Consider the following 21,422-nt stretch of genomic DNA (forward strand, 5'->3'; position numbering starts at 1 on the left):
CGCTGACTCTGACGATGTAGAGCCATTGTGGAGCCCCGGGCTTGGTTACATTTATTGAACAGGCTTTGAAAATAAAGGCCAATGGAACCAGAGGTGAGAAATCACACGTTGTATGAACGGGGGGGGGGGGGGAGCGCATAGGAGAAACAGGAGACTTTTTTTTATTATTATTTTTTTTAATTTCTCTAACCATCCTGGGACATTCGTGCCTAAGGCAACCTGCTACAATATCAGGATTTGGGTCACTGCCCCTATCTCGTGTGCCCCCAGAGAGATCACAGCCCCCATATCCGCACGCCCCATGCCCCGCTGGGGCCGCCCGTTCAGCAGCCGCCGGGCCGGGCCCGGCCGAGCGAAGCGCAGCAGGCGCCATTTCCCGGGCGGGCGGTTCCCCCTAGCGGCCCCGGGGCGCGCCGCGCCGGCGCTGAGGAGGCCGAGCCCCAAGGCCATCGCCTCCCTCCCGGCAGCGGCCCGCGGAGCCTTCACCACCCGGGCAGCCAGGGGCTGTGCCTTCCTGGCGTCTTTCCTCCCCCACCCGAAGGGTTGACTCCAGCAGCAGCATTGCCTCCATTCTCTGTTGACTCCCATGTCACCGGTGGCGTTGCCCCATGCCCACACCAAGCAATCATCAGTACCGAGTACATGGCCGTGTGGGTGCACCCCTGGGTGGGGGTCAACACCTGCCAACATGAAGGGCCTGAGGAGCTGGGAAGCCTTCTCTATAGGATCCCTCCCCAGCAAGACAGAGCTGTGCTCAGACCCCATGCATCCACCTGCATTCCCCTTCATTTAGGGCTTGATCATTAACAACTGGTGTCAAGGCTTACTGTAATTAGTTGCACGCAGACACAAGTGTGTACACAAAGAGTTTCAGACTAAGGCTGATTAACATGCCCGGCAACAAACGGGATAATTACTAGGACAGTAGCCCAAGAGTAACTGCCAAGCACACAGCTGGTTAAAGACTGCATGGCTGAGAGAAGGGAAAAGAGATTAATATAACTTTCCTTTGGGTTAATGCTCAATTCTGTAGCACGAGACTTCTGGGAAACCAACTGCCAGAGGCACTGGAGTTTTCCTAGGTAGGAGAAGGGGATGTGACATTTGCTCCCTCTCATTGACACTTCAAGATTGAAGTAATTTATGTCTCTATAACATTTTGTTAGCTGAGGGAGGCTCCAGGGTATTTAAATTAAAGCTGACAGGTCTGGGGAGTTCAACAACTTCTGTGAGACCTCTCAAGCAAAGGTCAGGAAGGGTTGTCATTTGAAATGATGTGCTGAAACACCTACACAGTTTGAAAATGTACATTAAAAAAATTACAGATCACCAGAGATCAACTCCCCTGATAAATTCTAATAGCATAGGTATCAGCTGCAGGTTAAAAGTTTCTAAGACAGTTTCTAGAGAAGCTCTTTCATTGTACGTTATTATATTTTTATTTCAGTATTAAATTTTAAGGAGTCATGAGCAATACCAGGCACATACAAAATAGCAACTCACCCCTCCATTTAAGAAAATAATGACATTAAGTATAGTGACTGCTATTGATTCAGCCTCAGCTGTGGTTACCAGGCCAGAGACATCATTCACAGTTGCTCTTCGCTACCTTTTGCAATTGCACAAAACTGTGTAAAGCAGCCAAAACATCTTCATTTCCAAAAGCTGTAACTCCTGTCATATTGTAATGGTGTAAAGGACAAAGCAAGGCATGAGGCAATGGAGAACTGTGCTTTGAAGTTACAGACTGGTCAGTAACTGAAATCTCATGCTAGGAAGGAAAAAAAAAAAAAAAACACTTGTGCTTCACCATAACTTAAATCTCACTGTCATTGTATATTTTCAGTTAAATTCTACTGACAGAGTCCCTGGATTTGGTGGCATACTGGGCAGCAGGTCACAAATCGTACCAATCTGTAGAACAGTGAGCACGTAAGACACACATTCTGAAGAGCAGCAGCCAGGGAGTTTGAAGGCTCACATTCCCTCGGTGCTGGCTTGCTGGGCTGGAGCTGGAATACATGGGTCTGAACAGGTTGCGGAGTGCATGGATGGGCAATTACAGCCCAGAGGAGGCGTGCTTTATCAGTATTGTCTGTCTGGGTTAACAGCGTGAAACTCAGCAACACAATCACGGCAGCGTTCAAGTTTTTATGACTGGTCTTCTCCATCTGCCTCTGTCTCTCTTGAGAAGGATGGAAATAAAGAGAAGAGAGGCATTAAAATACAGTAACAACATGGAGTCAGGAAGGAGGAAGCGTTAAAATTAAAAATTTCTTGATGTGCTGCTGTCATGAGAGCACACTGGGGAAGGGGAGGGGAAAAGGGACTGAATGGTTTCCCATGTGGTAGAGCCAAGCACTGCAGGAAGTACTGATTGAGACCCCCTAGCCAGCTTTTAAAAAGAGAATTATTATAGTTCAAAAAAAATCTCAGGGTGTCTAAAACATAATATCAATGCAACATTGAATTGCTTAGTCACTGACTTATACCTAAGTATATCTGTTGGTCCCTGATAGATGTCTAGTTCCATTCCTGTTCTTAGGATAGTGCACCTAGAAGAGTTTATACCTTTCACTTGAAGCTTGAATTTTATTTATTTATTTTTTTAAATTTAGGCAGTGCAGGAGCCACTTGAGCTGCTTTGCGAAGTGTAAATGAAAAATGACAGATTTCTGACTCCCGTGCTTCTGTCAACATCTCTTCTCCTTTTTTTCTGTCCCATATGTTCTCTTTCACTGTCACACAGACAAAAAGACCTGGAAATTTCTTTCCTCTTCCAAGTTTCATTGAATTCTAAGAGGGAGAAAAATAATCAAACCAAAGAGTACTCTAAACCTTTCAAAAGAAATATGAGGCTGGTTAGTTACCTATGCTGCATTACCAAAGAAATACACAGTGGCAGTATGATTCCATCTTGTTCTCTTCTGCTGTAGGATATATATTGCTGTGAAGGAAGCAGGACTCTGGTAATTACAAATGTTTACATGCCCTGAGGACGAGCTTGTCCTAAATAGTTGAGAACTCACATTTTCAGGTGGTTTAGGGAGCTATGCAAATTTTCCTATTGCATTTGGCAGGGCTATAAGGTGTTGCAAACCCCATCCAACTCAATAGCCATGGAAAGCATAGGTAAGATTTTTTTGCCAAATTGTACTTTTCACAATATTTAGTATTAGTTTGATGCAGAAATATCACAGGGACTCTTTCTACTTGCAATATTTCACTATATAATCAGCAAATATAAAGTAAACTCTTTCCTTTGTTCCCTTGTCCTAACATAATTCTTTGTCTTGACATGACATATGCAGACAAACATTCTAGCATGGGAGTTCTCCTTGCTCAAACATATTTCCTGGAGTTTCGTTGCTGAAACAGGCAGTAATCTAATGATATCATCAGTATTGCAGGAGATCCAAAGATGTGAAGTAAGCTATCTTCTCTGCGCTAAGAAGGTATCTGTCAAAGGCCCTGAGGTAAAACAAAGTAAGTTAGTGATCTAACAGGTAAGGACAAGAGCATCCCCAGGCCCCAGAAAAGGAAATGAAGACTGATGCTGAGCCAGACAGCTGACATGCCCTGAATCACACCCAAAAGGAGTGAAATCCACTATCCAGCACCAAGGAAGGTGCCCACCTTGCCAACAGGTTTTTCTCTATTCAAATGAGCTCCTGTCCCCTCTGCCTGCAACTGCAGAAGGATAAGACAAGGACATGCCAGCTTGTGGCAATGTGCTGGCCCTCAAATCCACAGGGCTGAGGTCACCATGGGCAGCAAAAGGCCAGTCTGCACGCACAGCCAAGGAAGCTGCCAGACTTTTTATCCCTATAGCACTTCAATTTACACGCAAGTACTGCCTCCTATACAGGCTGCTGTCATTAAGCTGTGTTAAGGTATGGATATTCCTGAGTCGTGTGAGGGCTTTTTTGTGAAAGGAAAATCTCCCACTGACCACTTAGTACAGCTTTCCATTTGCTTAGCATCATGCTGCTGGAACAATGCAGAGCAGCTCAGCATGAATATACTCCAGACAGCTCTGGTCTTCGTTGCCAGGAAGAGAGAAGTTGCAAAAGCAGTCACTGCCTTCTCTGTGCTCTTCACAGACCTGGGATGTTCAGAGAGTTAGTTCATCGTTTTGGTGATTTTGTTTGCTACCTGATCCTATGCTGTCTGGTAGTGTCGCTTGCACAGTAAGCACAGCCAGGAAAAAAAAAAATAGCATTGTCCAAATGCCATTCTGTTCTAGTTCTGGACTCTCCAGAAATTGCATGGATCTGACCAGTATGACTTCCAAATCTTTCCTCCAAAACAGCATGCAAGTTCCTCGACCAAAAGTTTGCTGTCAGCCAGCATTAACCCAGCTGTCTTTGCCATATATCACATCTTCACACTGAAGTTGAACAGGGGGCTATGGAAATCCCTCTGTAAAGTCTATGGGGATATTCCTAAAGGTTTATGTTAGGCAGTGAGGTAGATTTCCTCTAGGGAATGCTTCAGGTGATGGAGAGGTTGTTCAAGAGTTGGCTTCAGAATAGCTAAAAATAGGCTGTAGAGATTAACCACAGAACCAGAATGCTATTTCCCTTGTCACCTTGTCAAGTAGAGAGAGCATGAGACTTCAAACAGTCCTTACAGCACACCTGGCAGGAATTGGAAAAATATTACTGCTTGTGCCCTGTATCCTCTATTCATTCTATTAATGCAGAGCCTTTAAAAACCACAACAACCTGTCAAAACAAAGTCCAGGAAAAAAAATACCAGCAACTGAAGTCAAAAGATGTTTACATTCACCTTTGGCTTGTTCCATGTGGCCTGTCTGTGAAACAACTAGCCCCTGGGGAGTACTCCAGATACAGCCTGATTCTACTAGTGTCTGCAGACAGACCATCAAAATGTGAAAATTTGTTGCCATAAGTTATAAGGGCTTTGTTTAAGTAGATAAAGTGCCTTCCCACCGCTGTAAAACAATCTAACTCTATGCATTTAACTCAGCTCTGCTTTTAGAGCATATGGCTTTAAAACTAGCATAGCCTCAGATGTACCACAAAGAACCTAATGTAATGTAAAGCTAAGCTGTGAGAACTCCTGGTACCCCCAGAAATGGTAATGTTCCTACCAACTACAGAAGGGTTAGAATGTCATCCAACACTTAGGCATGATATAAAAATGCAATTTGCTCTTATTTTTTTCTTATAGTACCCCTTCTTTTCTAGGCTGCCTAGTTATCTCTATGTCTACCACTCTAAGCTGTAAAGGGAGAAAGATGGATTTGACTTTAAGGCTCTGTCTTCTGTTCATCAGTTAAGAAAGGCCTTATATTGCTTAATGTAGCTGTATCACAAACAGAGGAAACATCTGCCAGCCTGTCTCACCCAGTGAACGGTGATGGTCTGGGAAAGGAAGCATCTACCCATCTGTCCCACTGACTGACAAAGCACCTTTACTGTATGTAATTTGAAATCTGCAAGGAGGAAAAGCGGGAAGGAGCAATCTAGCGATGAGGCTTGAAGGTAGAAGGGCAGAGACTTCAGTGCCTGACACCTGAAATGGAAAGAAGGATGGTGCTAAGGCAGAGCTACTGTGTCTGCTCTACCTCCCCAGGAGAATATGGGATGCACTGTAACAGCAGAATGAAGAAGACCACCTGAAATCACTTGGGGGCATGGGAGTGCCTTGCTTTTACATCTTAAATCCTCTCCAAGATTCAACAGAATAATAACAATTTGCCTCATTCTCTGTGGCTATCCTTGGTGTCTTTACCTTGACACCTCTGTGGAATTGCCAGGAAAACATTAGTTTTTCCATGATTAACAATTGGTGTCTCATTCCACTGCAGCTGGCCTACATTTAACACAACCTGGAAAACAAAAAGCCCTAGGGCAAATGCCAAGTGGAATCCAGCTACTAGGTGGATCCAAGCTAACGCAGATAACTAGATAACTTTGCTAGACTCAGCCTGAGACAAGAAAATGTTACTGTTCTCAGCTATAAGCTCTGATGTGGACAACAACAGACAAAGCTTCTGTGTTTGATCCCCATTAAAACAAAACAAAAAACAACAACAACAAAAACAACAACAACAAAAAGTTCCTTTATTTCAGAAACTCCAGCCAGCCAGAGGTATGGGATCCTGGCAAACTGCTCCTAGCACATACAGCTTGGCTGCTTCTGATGATGCATAAACACCCTGGTGCTTGCACAACACAGCACAACTTGTGGCTCTGTTAATGTTTCTAGGCTTTTATAGGTGTGTTTCTACTTCCTCCTTACAAAGTATGTCCCCATTCATTTGTGGTGGTTTCTTTGCCCCAGCCACATTGTGATATTTTTCTCCCCTTACGCTTGTTACCACCCATTTCTTCACAGGTGGACCACTGCTTTCTCAGAGAGGCTTTATAAACCACAACACAGATATAGTCTGATACCTAGCTCCTACTTACAGAATCACTGCCCACAAATACGTTTTTCATTTGTGCTTTTGCAAGGATTCCAAGAGAGCATAGCTAATAACGTGGAATTTTTTTCAAGCATAAACCAGTGAAATACAGAAATAAAGATACTAGCCTGTCCCCAAAAGACTAAAGAGTGCTCCCCAATAAAATGAGGAGTAAAGAAGAAGAATCTGGAGATAAACCAGATGTTTATCTGAATGACAACGCTATTGGACAGCACTTTCCCCCGTCAGGTTATGTCAAGAGGTAGCTGGGGAATACCTTCGTTCCAGGCTGCTTCAGACTGAAGTTCATGCAAACCTGATGCAATTAGTCAGTGCCTGTTGCGCATAGCCCTCATAGCTGTGGGGCATCAATGCACTGTACAATTCCCTTGCTGGTCTTCTCGTCTTGTTTTCTAAGTTAGTTAAATGTATTATAAAGCCCAGGCTATAGTAATCTAGCCACAAAACTCAAGCAGCACAGGAGCAATTCACTCAGTACCTTACTTCTTATTTAAACAGACAAAAGCAAGCTCATCCCATTCTTCATTTCACAGGTGTGTAGGTTTTCTAAAGCTTTCTCAATATCAGAGATTAAACAGATGAATAGATCTTTATATTAGGAAGAACAAGGCTTGAGGCAGCAGCAGGGTTCAGATCTTTAGCCCACTGAGATGCTAATGTTACTGGTATCCTCACCTCACAGAGGGCATGGCAGCCTGGTGGAATTATTTAAACAATCCAGCCTCAAACATCAGGAGCCTCGCAGGTGTTTTTTTTTTTTCTATTTCTGTTGAGCTATTGTACTTACCACAATGCCCCTTGCCTACTGTCTGAGTTCTTCATTGTCTCTTACAGTGATTAAAATAATGCATTTCCAGGAGAAACAGGGAAGTGCTATTGTCCTCACAGACAGAGAATCAAAGCAGAGAGAAAGAGGGACAAACTGCTTGCCTGAGATCACAAAACAGCAACAAAGAATTAAACTCAAGTCTCCTCACTCACTATGACATTATCTTACTCCTTCCTTGGGTTTCATTATAGCATTAAAAAAAAGTGAAATATTGAAGTCAGAAAACAAGCCTTTGACATTGAAGTGGGGTCTAGAGTAGAGATTTTATGAAAGAATTATAGGTATTCATCATTTTTAGCTAGGATCATTATTTTTAACCCCTACTGTTCAAAATCATGGCTAAGGCTTCAGAAAATAGTTTCTCTGGGATTCTTTTAATTAGTCATTAACGGCTGTAGTGTCCAGGTCCACTGAGTTTCATTTCTGTAAGACCCAGGGACATCACATTTTTTCTACAGTCACAAAATAAACCAAACATAGAAATGGGAACTCAAACGTGGAATTTTAAGGCAAAACAAAAATCAAGACAAAAGCATCTGAAATTTTAGGAGTAATCAGTGAAAACTAGCAATGCTGTAGTCAGGTTGAGTTGTCAGAGATATTGGGAAGTGAAAAATGACTGGCAGGAGGGAATTTGGTATGGAGGCAATAGGAGAAATGTTGAGCATACCTCTGTGGAAGTCCAGAACCAAGTTCCCACTCTGTCCGTTCAATGTTAGACTAAGATAACTCCCCAAATTACCAATTAGTATCCTGAGGAAAGGGGTTGATCTTCCAGATACGGGTCAACCAAGGCCACCTGCATAGTGGCTGACTGCTATCACACCTTCAGAGGCAGATGTTTGATTCAGGTACAGCAGATGCAGGATTTGAGGAGGTATCCATCCTCCTGAGACAGATGGGGTGTTTTGTTATGTGTGTTTGTCCCCATTCCTCAGGAACAGACAAAAAAAATGAGAGTTTTGTTTGTTCCCTTTGCCTCAAGACAAAGTCATTAATTTTCATCTCTGCCTGAGCACCTGCTGAATACTCTGATGTGAAGTCATTACACACCAAGGTAGTAGTGAGCTGATAATTAAAGTTTCCTCGCACTTTGCATTGCAGGACTTTGTTGGTATCACTTTTCTAATCTTTTCATTGTTCTGGCTGACCCTCTACACCCTGGACAGCTGTCTCAGGCCAAAGTGGGGCCTGGTCTGAAGGGTGGGCTCAGCCAGGCCAACCTCACCAGCTGCTCAAAGCAAACTTGGACCAAAATGTTCCTATTGTTAAAGAAAAAAGTAAAAATAAATTAAAACCTCTATAGTGATTCTTCCCCACACACACACACTTTTACTGTTACTTACAGGCCAGTGATGGTGTGTGACCCAGAATACAAGCACCACAGGGTCTCCTGGGTCTCCCAAACTATAGGGACATGCCTAGAGCTTCAGAGCTGAGGACTGTACGCACCACAGCTCCTGTCCTTGCACAGCTTTACTTGCACACCCCGAGAGAGCCCTCTGCTCATCATTTGAAAGTGTTTTGCAAGAGCAGCCTGCTGGCAATTCCTGTTTTATCCTTGAGCTTCTTGATGTTTAACACTGGTCTCTCTGCCAGGTAAATATTTTTCCTCATCCTTGGAGGTACTCTGCATTTCTACCATCTGTTTCAAGAGAATTTGCCTTTATTTCCAGAGCTGTCTGGGGATATTTTTTTCCTCTACTTTAGATGTCTCCAACAGCTTTACACCTTTAACACAAAGAAATACCAGGCTTTAGTTAAACTGAAGTCCCTGAGCTTCGTACTCCTACTGACCTCACCATTTAGTTCCCTCCTGTCATGTATGGTTTTCCCTATTTAAACTAGGAATGAGAGTCACAGACCTGTATTCCAATTCACATCAACTAAATGAACCTCACTTTCACTCAAGGTATTTTCTACAACCACCTCATCTATATTGTTGATGTTAGTCGCAGAAACAAAATGTTAAGCAGTATCACCCTCAGCTGCTTCACTGACTGCTCAGTTAAACATATATTTTGATTTTCACACCCATGGCCTATCATTGCTAATGGTTTTCAGTCTCCGTGACTGAGAAATTAAAATTTGCTGTGATACAAATCTCAGGAGTATTTCTCTCTCTAATAGCATTAAAGAATCCTTTGTTCATATCCAAATTCAACTCCCCAGTCTATCCCAGAAGGATCTCTTTTAACATCCTTTCCTAAAATGATTTTGGTCATGATTAATCTACTTTATTCACATTATCACTCTTTTTTCAAATATAATTTCTTAATATGATTCCACTCCTCCACTGCCTTTAAACTGTTATTTCTATAATTTCTGCACAGCACATTTCTAACATGATTGCTCCTTGCTATGTAATAATTGCTGCTGCTATTCCACCATGCTGCAGTCAATGTCATATTCCATTTCATGCACTGCACATCACCTGCAATCCACTTGCCAGGTATGAATACACGAAAATGTGTTGTCTCCTGTTAACCACACACTTCCCACCCATGTAAAAGTCAGTCATTTGATTCTTGATATCACCAACTTGACTACAATCAGCAAGTGTTACTCCTTTTTTCACCTTCTCATTTTATTTTAAAGAGAGATATAAGGATTTCACTACTCTCCCAAAACATTTCCCTCGTTTCTCAGTTTAAAGCACAAGTCTTGCTAAGTGAGATCTCAGGAAGCTATTTCTTCAATACTGCCTATTCTCAGAGAAGTCCCCTTGGCATGGATTTTCCTCCTAACTGCAGTTCCTACATTGACTGTACTAATCTGCATTGATTTGTCTGGCTTTCACACTTCATTCTAAGGACTGAAAATATTTTTAACAAAGCTCACCTGGACATACTCTTGAGTATCTATCATTCTGGCACAACAATTTTTGATCCAGATATTGGAGTCATCATATTGGAGTGCAGGTTTATCAATGACTATTAAGAGATGATTCAAATGCAACCTCCATCTCACAAAGTCTTACACCACAGACTGCAGAAAGCTGGGCAAGGTGTTGAAAGGGCAGGGCAGCTGTATGTGTGTTTTTTTCTCTGCTGGTCACTGTTCAAGGCAGGATGCAACACCGGATAGACCAGCACTGAAATTAGGCCTGGCCCTGTCAGAGAGGAAAGCAAAGCTGAAATAATACCTCAGGACAGCAACCTTCTACCATTGTTATCAAGACATGAGAACAGGGGTTGTTTGCTCATATGTTTCAGATGGTAGAAAATATACGTGTACAAAAACAAAATAAAGCAGAACACTCTCTGCCACTCCATTTATTGACTGTTACATTGCAACAAACAAATAGCATTTTTTAATCAAAATAAAAATGTGGGGCTTCTGAAAAGGAGCTGGATTAAGAACACTATGGAGAAAAACCCTCATATGAATTGTAGAGATTACAATGACAGGCAAGTTCCCTCAGTCTAACACTAGCTACAGGGCAGGAAAATGCAGTGATTCCTCCATGCCTGTTCGCTATCTGTCTGTGCAAAGACTCATCACAGCAACATCAATGTAGAAGTTGCTTTCAAAGGCATGAACACCGATCCACTGGGAATGTACAGCACATTTAACACAGGCCGGCCATGCTGACAGAGAAACAACCTATAATCCCTCTTAAACAAATTAAATTTGTGAAGAAACACCTAGTACTTGTCTTTGAAATATAAACGTCCTCATGTAGTATGGAAATTCTGAATCAAATTCATACAAAGTTATGCCAAATTTATACAAAGTTAGAACAGTCCAGAACCAGCTACAGGATGTCTTCTGTATTCCTGGGCTAGCTTCTTTCACAGCAGACTACTTACTCAAATTATAAGGTAGTGTAGAAGCATTCAGGTATTGGTTCAGAGCAAATTCAGTCACATTCCACCAGGTCTGAGTTCTGCATCTACAGCACTAAAACTGGAAGGGCAAAAAAATGCCTGCCTGTTAGATAATGCCAATACATATAATGTTTTCTGAGTGCGAGCTCCATAGCTGGGACTGGTGTCTTGTCATTGTCACTAGTCAATGCAGCCTAAGCATTTGGCCTTTTTTTTTTTTTAAGATATGCTAATTCTCAATTTGCACTTATGCACAATGGCTTTTTAGCTGCAAGCTGTTGTGCGATAACAGTAGAAATTCTGTGCCAGTTTACTTTTTTTTTTAACTACTGAATAAGTCAAATGAGACTCATGCATTTGCAAATAATTGTACAGATTGTATTACATCATTCTCCGTGTTATTCCAACATTTATGAAGAAAACGTGGTTTAACTGGCCCTAGTGCCTGCATGCAGCCTTTGTTTTCTTGCTGAGCAATCCAGGGGTACCAGATCACCCGAAGGTTCAGTCTGTAATGCTTTTTCCTGGACAGAAAGGAGCCTACCAGGAGCATACTCAGTAAGACCCTGTTCTTTTCCATGCATATCCTTTGTGTAATCACAGAGAGAGAGAGAGAGAGAGAGAGAGAGAGGGAAAGAGAGAGATTAAATACAGGAGCACTGCACATCAGCAGTTTTCAGTGCCTTCTTGGGGCTGATGCTCAAGTTATTTCTTGCATACAAAGCAGATTAAAAAAAAAAATCACACTACAGGAAGAGGTTCTTTAACAAAAACTATGTTTATCTCATCAGCTGCATAGGCTCGGCAGGAGTGGTTTGACAACATGGGTTGGGGGGGATTTTCATTTGGGCTAGCTCTAGTCTGATGCTGTGAACTGAGCACCCACTAGCAGCTGGAGAGCATTAGGTGTATCCCCAGGGTGTATCTTCTGCTTTAGTTCCGTCAGAAAATAAGCAAGTTGGCTGTGTGCCCCAAAGCTGTTTGACAATGTGAACCCAGGACGGTAAGCACGGACCATTAGGAGTTTCTCTTCAAAAGCACAGTCCTGACCCAAACTAACACTAATGTTAATGCATCTGCCAACAGATGACTACAGAAAATAACAACTACAGAAGAATATCAGGAATGGAACATGGGCTTTAGTGTGATCAAGCCTCTCAGTACCAGAGCAGTTGGTACATACAAAGCTCAAGTTGCTTTTTGCTTATTTGACAAGCCATATTTGAAATATGTGGTTTTCTGAGAATGTGCTAGAGGATGATGACAGCTGCAGCTAAGAAATAAAGAATGTTATGTATTTAGAAAAATATTTTTTCCATGCCTTAACATCATCTTTAGTCTTTCTCCTTCCCTCCTCGATACCCTACCCTGGGCTGTTTAGTCTGGGGAAAGCAACACTTTCAAACTGCTGAAGCTGGGCGTAGATGGGCAGTAATGACCACCACAGATGAAATTTTTCTCCCTTACATCAGACTGATATTAAGACAAGAAAGGGGCTTAAAATACTCATGGGAAAAAAGAAAAAAAAAATCCATTAGTCTGAGACGCACTCTACAGTCACAGTCAGATGGGATTTCCATTTGTGTATCAGCAATTCAGATTCTTTTTCTTAAAGAAAGAAATTATATGCAAACAACAGTTTAATAGAAGACAAAGACTGGGAGTTTGAGTTCACAGAAAAAAAAAAAAGAAAAAAAGATTTATTTCAGGTTATGGTTTCCACAGCAACTTTTAATTTTATCCCTCATGTGTCTATCTGGCTAATAAGGTCTTTCACAACATTTATATATAATGAGATGTTCTGTTGATGGGAAATTAAGAAACTAATTTCTCAAGGAAAAAAATATAACATTTTCTGTGTATATTCACAGCTTCACATGCACGTAGAAAAACATACATGCATAGCCACATAAAGATGTTTGCATACGTGTGCACAATTTTATTTTTGCTGTATGTATCACCATGAAATAGACCACTGTTGATCATACAAGCATGACAGTGATAAAGAATGTGATAGCAAGTGCAGCTGGTAGAGATTCAGACCTGGAAGCAGGCAGTGCCCATGAAGGTATCACAGCTCTGCAGGCACTAACCTGTCCGATGAGGGAGGCAGCTCTAACAGTGCACTAATTTCTGTTGTTTGATTCTAATCTGTCTGATCTGAATATTTCAAGCAAGTTGAGGACAAAGGCAAGCATCCAAACCTGAGTTTCTCAGTAACTGGCTCACTCATCGTTTTTCCACACAACACTCCTCTTGCACAAGAGATGAAGTGAGTACAAGCAATGTGTTTCTGAACTAAGCAGTGTTCTGCATGGGGTCACTTGTTTTGCACAGAAGAGAGGGTTGTATACTTCCTATATGACAAATTTAGTATAGAAAGGATTTTAGTGTTGTTTTTTTTTCCTACACAATTTCTCTTTCATCCTTACACATGTAAATCAAAAATGCAAATACAGCCAGATACAAACACTACACTATGGCATATAAACACTGTTGGGACTGTGGCAGCAGTCAGACAAAAATCAATTCAAAAAGCACTTACCTTTGTTGGCTTAGTAGTATGTACTGCCAGCAGAGAGAATAGAGCAAGTGGAAATTAAATTTTCATAGCTCAGTACAGAGTGATAAGATTAAAGTGAGAAGATCTAGAGATGTATCACCAGCATAAAATGCCTCAGTATGTGGAGTCTATGTTTACAGCATCCTCTTTCCTACTACAGCTCTGTTAGTGAATGAGACTTATCATTGTTAAAGCTTTATTTCTTTTTAAAAGTTTCAGTAGTGGGTAAATGTTGTAAATATTTTTGAAGCCCAAGTATCTTCCTATTCTAACCTCTTCTCAAAAACAATGTGGAAGTCCTGTTCAACTGAAGCATCACTGGGTCTCAGCTAAAGCAAGGAGTTTATGTGCAGCAACTTGCCACGCTGGTAAAAAACGCTCAGTTACAAGAAAAAAACTGACTGTCTGGAAGCACACTGCACAACTCTAAACATGCAGGCATTGATTGCTCATCTTATCCAGCAGTGCATTCGTTTTTCCCACCCAGAAACACACGAGAGAAACATACATCCATGGGCAATATTTATTAGGCACAGACAAATAACTTTTCAAACAAAGTCCTTGGCATTTCCCTTTGTTGAGCTTTGTGTTGAACCCATTTTCCTAGTGTCTTGAGGTTCCCCTGAATAACAGCACAACCCTCTGGTTCATCAACCACTCCTGCCAGTGTTGTATGAACTAGAAACTCGCTGAGGATGCACCAGCATCCAGGTCATTAATGGAGATGTTAAACAGCATCAGACCCAGTATCGACCTGTGGTATAGCACTAGGGACTGGCCTCCAGCCAGACATTGTACTGCTGATCACAGCCTGTCTCGCCTGTCAGTTTCCAGTCCACCTCCCTGTTCACTTTTCTGGTAAGTTTGTCTATGAGGATGTTATGAGGGACAGCTCAAAAGCCTTGCTAGAGTCAGAATAAACAGCATCCAGCATTCTCCCCTTACACGCCAAGCCATTCATCCCATCATAGAAAAATAACAAGTTGTTCAAATACAATTTCGCTTTAATAAATCCACACTGACCTCCCCCTGCCACCTTCTTGTCCTGAGTATGTTTGGAAATTTTTTCCAGGATTATTTGCTCCATCTCTTCCCAGGGATCGATGTGAGGCTGGCTGGTCTGTAGTTCCCTGGCTCATCCTTTTTTCCCTTCTGGAAGGTAGGAGAAACATTTGCTTCATGCAGCCCAGGCCATGATCTTTCAGACAACCATGAGCAGCCTCACAATGACACCAGCCAATCCCCACAGCACATGCGTGTCCAGATAGTTTAACTGTTCCCCAACCTGATCCCCCTCTACTGAGAGCCAGCCTTCCTTGCTGCAGTTTCCCACTGATCTTAGGGGCCTGGGATTCCTGAAGGCAAATCTTACTACAAAGAACATTAGGCTCTTTGTAGTAAGACAAAAGGCCACCATCTCTCTTCCCGCCTCCAGTCTCCACCCATGTGTGTAAATGAGACCATGATATATCCAACATCATCAGATTAAAACTTTTATTTGTGAAGCAGAGGAAGGCATTTCCTTTGATAAAAAGGGTGATTCTTCTGATTATTCATCAAGCATTTTACTGGGACTCTGTTTCACCACAGCATCCCTGTGCTGGTAAGTATCTATTCTGCAGGAACACGCTATATCTGTCTCCCAACCACCATCCCAAATGACATGCTCAGGTGATACCTTGATGCAACAGCCTGAAGTATTTCAGTATGTATCTTATAGAGGACCATTCCTAACAAAGGGCTCTAGCAGTATCTTCCTCTGCTGCTTATCTGCCTGTTTGTCGTTTTTGGAAGGAAATAGCTGAGGTTAATACTTGCTAAGAGGCATCCCAGCCCATGTCTTAGGCTTTCAAAAATAATGTAGAATAAAACTGAGAAGTATAGAACTGGATGTATATGCCAGTCTCTGCCACCCGTACCCTGGGAGAGATAACTGCTGGCAAAGGCACCAAGACAGAGCGGGAGGTCCAGTAATACCTCATCACAGCAAGGAAAAGCAGTGTTGCTCTTATCTGCCTATAAAAACCTACCTTTTCGGGTACCTATTCTTCATCTGCCTCTGACCATAGTCTGGTGGACTAGCACAAATAACAGTCACGTTAGTAAAATCTTTCTTGCAGATGAACACAGAACAGTGAAGAACAAAACCACCTTCCCCTGCCCATCCTGAACACAAACCAATGTCCTCTGTCACAGGCAATCAGCTGTCCCTCTCTATTTTAAGTTGGGGCACAGTAAAGTGATTTCTGCACAACACACTGTGGGAATTTTTGTAGTAAATGAGATCCCAGACTTGCTCTAATACTAAGTATTTCTTGAAGAGTTGTTTGGCAGTTGACAGCATTATCAACTGGAAAAGCAAAATGATTGTCCTTCTGAAAATGAATTAAATTTTTATATTTGTGTTTTCCTTGATGCACTAAGACAGACAGTAGGATCTACTTGGCAGAAGGTTTTGTAGCATTTAAACTTAAGAAAGAATCTACAAAATATCAGCTGCTGATATAACATTAATGTAAACACATGCAAACAAGGAACATCTACAAGCAAGATGCTTTTGCATTGAAAGCCTAGTTTCTTTTTCAAATAAAAGACCGAGGGATGGGAAGTTTTGCTTGGAGGAGTACAGCAATTGTACTTGCACCTTGGAAAGGTTTTGCAGACATTTCCTGGTTGTGAGACAAAGAACAAGATACAGAGGTTTTGCTACAACCTCTGCAACTGTGAGGCAAATTACCCATCGGACTCCTGGGAAACCTGCTCAGGATTCTCAAGACCCTTGTCACCAAAGATACTGACTGTAGCTGGTGAGACTCAGGTCAGATATCCCAGTAGATCCTGATGAAAGGAATAATCTGTTGCATTACTTCTCATGCAGCAAGAGATAATGAACAATCTCTGGCTGTTTCAAAATTCTTACACTGAGCATCCAGCTTAAATATCATCAGGGCATGGGAGCTAGAATCAGTGCTATAATACAAGGAATAACACAAGTTTTCACAGAAAAATAAAAGACCAGGAACGAGGAGTCAGAGCAAAGTCAGACTGGCTATAGTCTGAAGCAGGAACTCCAACAAGCTTCTCTGGGTACTGTGTTATACTCTGCGCGAGCGGATTTGATATCATCATCAAAACAACCAGAAAATACATGGGAAACCAAGCAGCAGACACAGTGATAGCTTGATAATGACAAGAAAGGGAATCTGGAGGAAGTGGAGCAAAAATCTTCCTTATGCTGTTTGTCTCTACTGTTGTTGGGGAAAAGCTTCATGTTTGTAAATGCACAAGAAGTCTGTGGTTTGTAATACCATTTGCCTCTTTTTCTGAAAATATTATTGCTTATTAATCAAGTAAATAGCATCTGTTTTCTGTGATGGAGCTAGGACCACAATTTCTTGTTTTCAACAAGCGTTTTCAACAGTGTAAGCAACAGACACAGTTATAGTCCCATTCAAAAAAAGAAAAAAGTATGACATTGTATCAGAGGTGCTTTTTTCTGTGTCTGAACTAAGTAAAATCACTGATAACTGAGTTTGTCTCAAAAGCCTCAATGATAAATGCTTGTTTAGTTTCTCTGAGCTTTCCTGGATCCCTGTTGCTGTGATTGAGTGGTACGAAGCAATATGGAAACTATGGAGTCAAAAAAATAATTTGTCCATGAAGTTTTTGCAGAATAATCCAAGACAGACATCACCCAAGGTCATATAAAATGATGTATACTACACATTTGGATTTGGTAGGTAAGCTTGGATTTGTAGGCATTGAAGCACAGCAGTGGTTTACAATAAAGAGAGAGATTAATTTCTTACTTTGTATTGGCCAATAAAATCGAGGAGACCTGGATTAAGTATGTCTACCAGTTCAGTGAAATGCACTAGTAAATTGCAAAGCAAATCACAGTTTGAAACATATTGTTTTAACCAAAAAAATAATAATATGTGTATATATATATATATTTTTTTTAATTCACTGAGAGGAACTAGTACCTACTAAAGCAACTGAATAGAGAATGAAATTGCCTTTGATGCTAAAAAGGAGGAAAGAGAACTGGATGGTAAAATCATTGGAGAAGATTAAAATCAATAAACTGAGAAAACTAGTGCATCAGAGCACTGGTGAGACAACTCTCAGGAAATAAAGAGCAAAGTGGGCAATTGCTTTAAGACACAACATTAAGAGCACAAACACAAACTAACTACTCCAGGACTATTCCAGGACAGAGAGTTGATAGGAAATGTGATAGATATTCCACCTGGATAAATCACGTTCTCTCCACTGACCTCCAGCGCATGAAAGATGCATACATATTGTGGACAGCAAGCCAAGTAGCTGAAGAGAAGTCCACAAATTAACATCAACACAAAAAAAAAAAAAGAAAGAAACAGCAAGACAGTATTCCACAGGAGTTACAGTAATTAGGATATACAAGCAAAGTAGTATTTTCTCATCAGAGAAGAAAAGCTATGACAAATGATACAAAAAAAAAAAAAACTGACCAAAAAATACAACTGGAAGAAAAACCAACATAGAAACAGCTTTTCACTGAACTGACAAATACCTGTAGGATATTTGCCTCATTTCCAAAATCTGCAGAAAAATATTATTTATCTTCTTCATTTCAGTCCTGATATTGAAAATTGGGGTTTAAAACAAAGCTTAATCATAATCTGAGATTGCATGCCAATTTTTGAGGTTCTAAACTCAACATTTTCTCAGCTATTGTTTTCTTCCAAATTCAGTGAACAGAATGAGAATAAAGAACTGCACCACAGTTTTGCAACATCTGCTGTTACCAAAAGATAAATTGCTCATAGATGAATCAGAAAGTAGACATCATCACTATTACCAAGAGTGCCCTATAAACATTATGAGTGAGAGTCCACACAACAAACAGGAGACTTTCCAGCCACAATCATCTAGTGCTAAAAAGCACAAGTGACATTCTGTCAACTCTATAATTTAACTAAACAGTCAACCTGAAACAGCAGTGGCAAGGAAGAGCTGTTGCAACAGCTCTGGAGCAGGAGATCTCCAGGCTCAGTATTTCTGGAGACTGATGAAGAGAATAGAGTCATCCGACACCCGTTGCATTCAGCATTATTCAGCACATCAGTGTGTGCTTACTGAGCAGCTGGAACAGGACAGAGGAAGCAACAGGACTGCTCTTGGGGAGTAAATATTGTACAGAGAGTTACACAGGAGGAAAGGGACAGACTGAACGCATACAGCTTGGTCAATCCCCCACCTCTTATTTACAGAACTTACATACATCAAATAAAATAAAACACAAAAAATGCACCTTGCATTCAATTTTGTTGGCACTTTCTCTGGAAGCACAGTTTCTGAACTATAACTGCCACTTGCTCATCTGCAGGTTACACCCCATAAGGGACTAGTTTTGCTACTATAAAAATCATATCCTCACACTCCCAGCCATATTTTTTTGTCAGAAAGTGCTAATAGCTCATTCCAATGCCCATCTCCTTTCAGAAGCTCTCTCACAATAATTATTCAAAAAAGTCAGCATTTCTCTAGCCATTTTCACAATTAGAATACATGGAAATTTGCAATCTAAAACATTCACCTTGCTTAAATTTGCTTTTCACATAGATAAAATCTATTTAAAAATACCAAAAGTGCAAATAAGGAGGGAAAAAAAAAACTCAGTTAATATAATCATAAAAGCATCCTTAAGTTGATTACTTTCCAGACCAAATTCCTGCAAGAGTTAAAATACACAATTTGGACTCTTTGGTTGACATCAATATGACTTCCCCATTACAAAACCTGAGAGAAGAGCTTCCCATATGACAAAAAACTGTCTTTCACCAGTCATGGTCAGAAGTTAAGGTACCCAGTGACAGCCAGAGTGAATAGAAAAAGCAATTAGTCGCAGTATAAAGTATCAAGCTGCAACAACCCATCATGCTTGCTCTCTGTTAAACCCTAGCTGTCTTGATCCCCTCTGTCAACCCCTTCTACACCCTTCCCTGTTTTCCTCTCACTGCTTCCACACAAATTTGCTCACCTCACAGACCTGTGTCTCTTCTCCCAAGCACCAAGGGCTTCTTTCCTGATCACAGACCTGTGTCTCTTCTCCCAAGCACCAAGGGCTTCTTTCCTGAGCACACTCACAGGCCCATTGCTTGGCTCATCCCATCTTCCTCCTTTCAATGATGATGCCCTTAGAAGCGCTGATAGGTCCACTCGAACAGTTACCACCCATTGACAGCTTGGATAGTTGTACATAGTATGTAGTAGTACACACTCCTGTGGTCAAAAAGCTCCTGTGAATTTCACATAGCTACAAAGAAATTAACCCCGTATCCAAAATTGCCTACTGCTTGTGCCACAACTTCAATGCATACAAAAGATGAGCAGAAAATTAAGTGAGATTGGTCAATTATTATGCTCTGCCTAGAAGCCCCATTCATGTCCTAGCCCTTCTTGCAATCACCTCCACCAGCCGTATTATTCTCTTTGCCCTAATAAGTTTTATTAATCTTACACAGCAAGCTTGAAAAGCTCGAGGGCCAATTTTATTGCAGAAGGAAGATGTGACAATTAGGCAGCTGAGGCCTTTTGACACCTGCCACATGTGGCTTTGGCTGAGCTGTGGGCTGGTAACAAGCTTTTTGTTGGCGGAGAACAGGTGACAATTGCAGCCTGACCAGGCCACCATGCTGTAAGTTAATTTTCTGAGAGGCTGCAGCTGAAGTGGCTCTTGGGCCGTCCCAGAAATAAGAAATAAGATAAACCATCATCAGCATGGCTGTTTAGAGCTGTGGAACTGCCTGGAGAACCCATTTCACTGCATACCTGTGGCACAAAAGGACCTATCTCATTGCCAGAGCACTGTGTGTTAGCATATCCAAAACAAAGTCTCCTCAGAATTTCTGGGTCAGTGGAAATGTTGACATGTTGCAGGTGACTGGACCAATTCCACCAAATATAATTTAAAAGGGAAAATAAAATCATGGACGTGGAAACCATGCTTCTCTGCCATGGGTAACTGTTACAATGGAGATTCTCGAGAGCGCTTCCCCAACACAATCACCTCCCTAAGTTTTATTTCCTATGTCTACTTTAGCTCTTACTGTTCAACATTTCACATGGTGCAAAGGGACCATGAGAAGTTCTTGCTTTGCACCCTTAAAATCACAACACCTGTGCACCATGATTATCAAAACCAGATTGCTCCATAGCCTAACTCTCCTCAGTTTGACAACTATATCATCCTGATGTCTGGCTGCAATGGTCCAGCTTCTGAATAAGACAGACTCAAATTGCAGCAGCTGTAGAAACCCTGGTTTAGACCCAGCTAGGCTATTCCCTAAGAAACATGAGATCTTTTCCCTATTTCAGGGGCTTTCAGACACAACTGACTCCTTGACAGCACCCTGGCTGTGAAAGGTCCAGGTTGACACGAAGAACAAAAAAGGATGCTGGATTGTGCTCATTATGCACTGCCAACTACAGACCAGCAGAACTGGGAAACCACTCCCTTACACTCAGCTGTGAATTTCACTCGAGCTACTGAACGTTTTTCCTAACTAGAATCACTGAAAACCTGTTTTCACTAATTTCAAGCTAGCTGTCACATATTTCTCCCAGAGGCTGTATACATGGAAAGGTGCATCTCCTTCCCAGCAGATGACATGAAGAAGCTGTACACAGCTCTGAGACAGTAACCCACCACTGACGTTTAACACCACAAGAATGGCTACACTGAATTACACAACA

General features: G+C 41.5%; 1 protein-coding gene across 1 annotated transcript in view; it reads right to left on the reverse strand.

Annotated features, from left to right (window-relative positions):
- Window positions 1–522: 522 nt before the first annotated feature.
- LOC310884310 (cell surface glycoprotein CD200 receptor 2-like) overlaps window positions 523–21,422 on the reverse strand; it is a 31,778-nt gene continuing 10,878 nt past the window's right edge. Inside the window, exons 8-9 of the mRNA XM_083805916.1 lie at window positions 2,885–19,949; window positions 523–2,796 (exon numbers count right to left, since the gene is read on the reverse strand). The gene's annotated coding sequence lies outside the window, so the exon portion shown is untranslated. The remainder of the gene's footprint in view (window positions 2,797–2,884; window positions 19,950–21,422) is intronic.

Source organism: Anser anser (genome assembly GCF_964211835.1).
Source record: "Anser anser genome assembly, chromosome: 1".
Classification (NCBI taxonomy): domain Eukaryota; kingdom Metazoa; phylum Chordata; class Aves; order Anseriformes; family Anatidae; genus Anser; species Anser anser.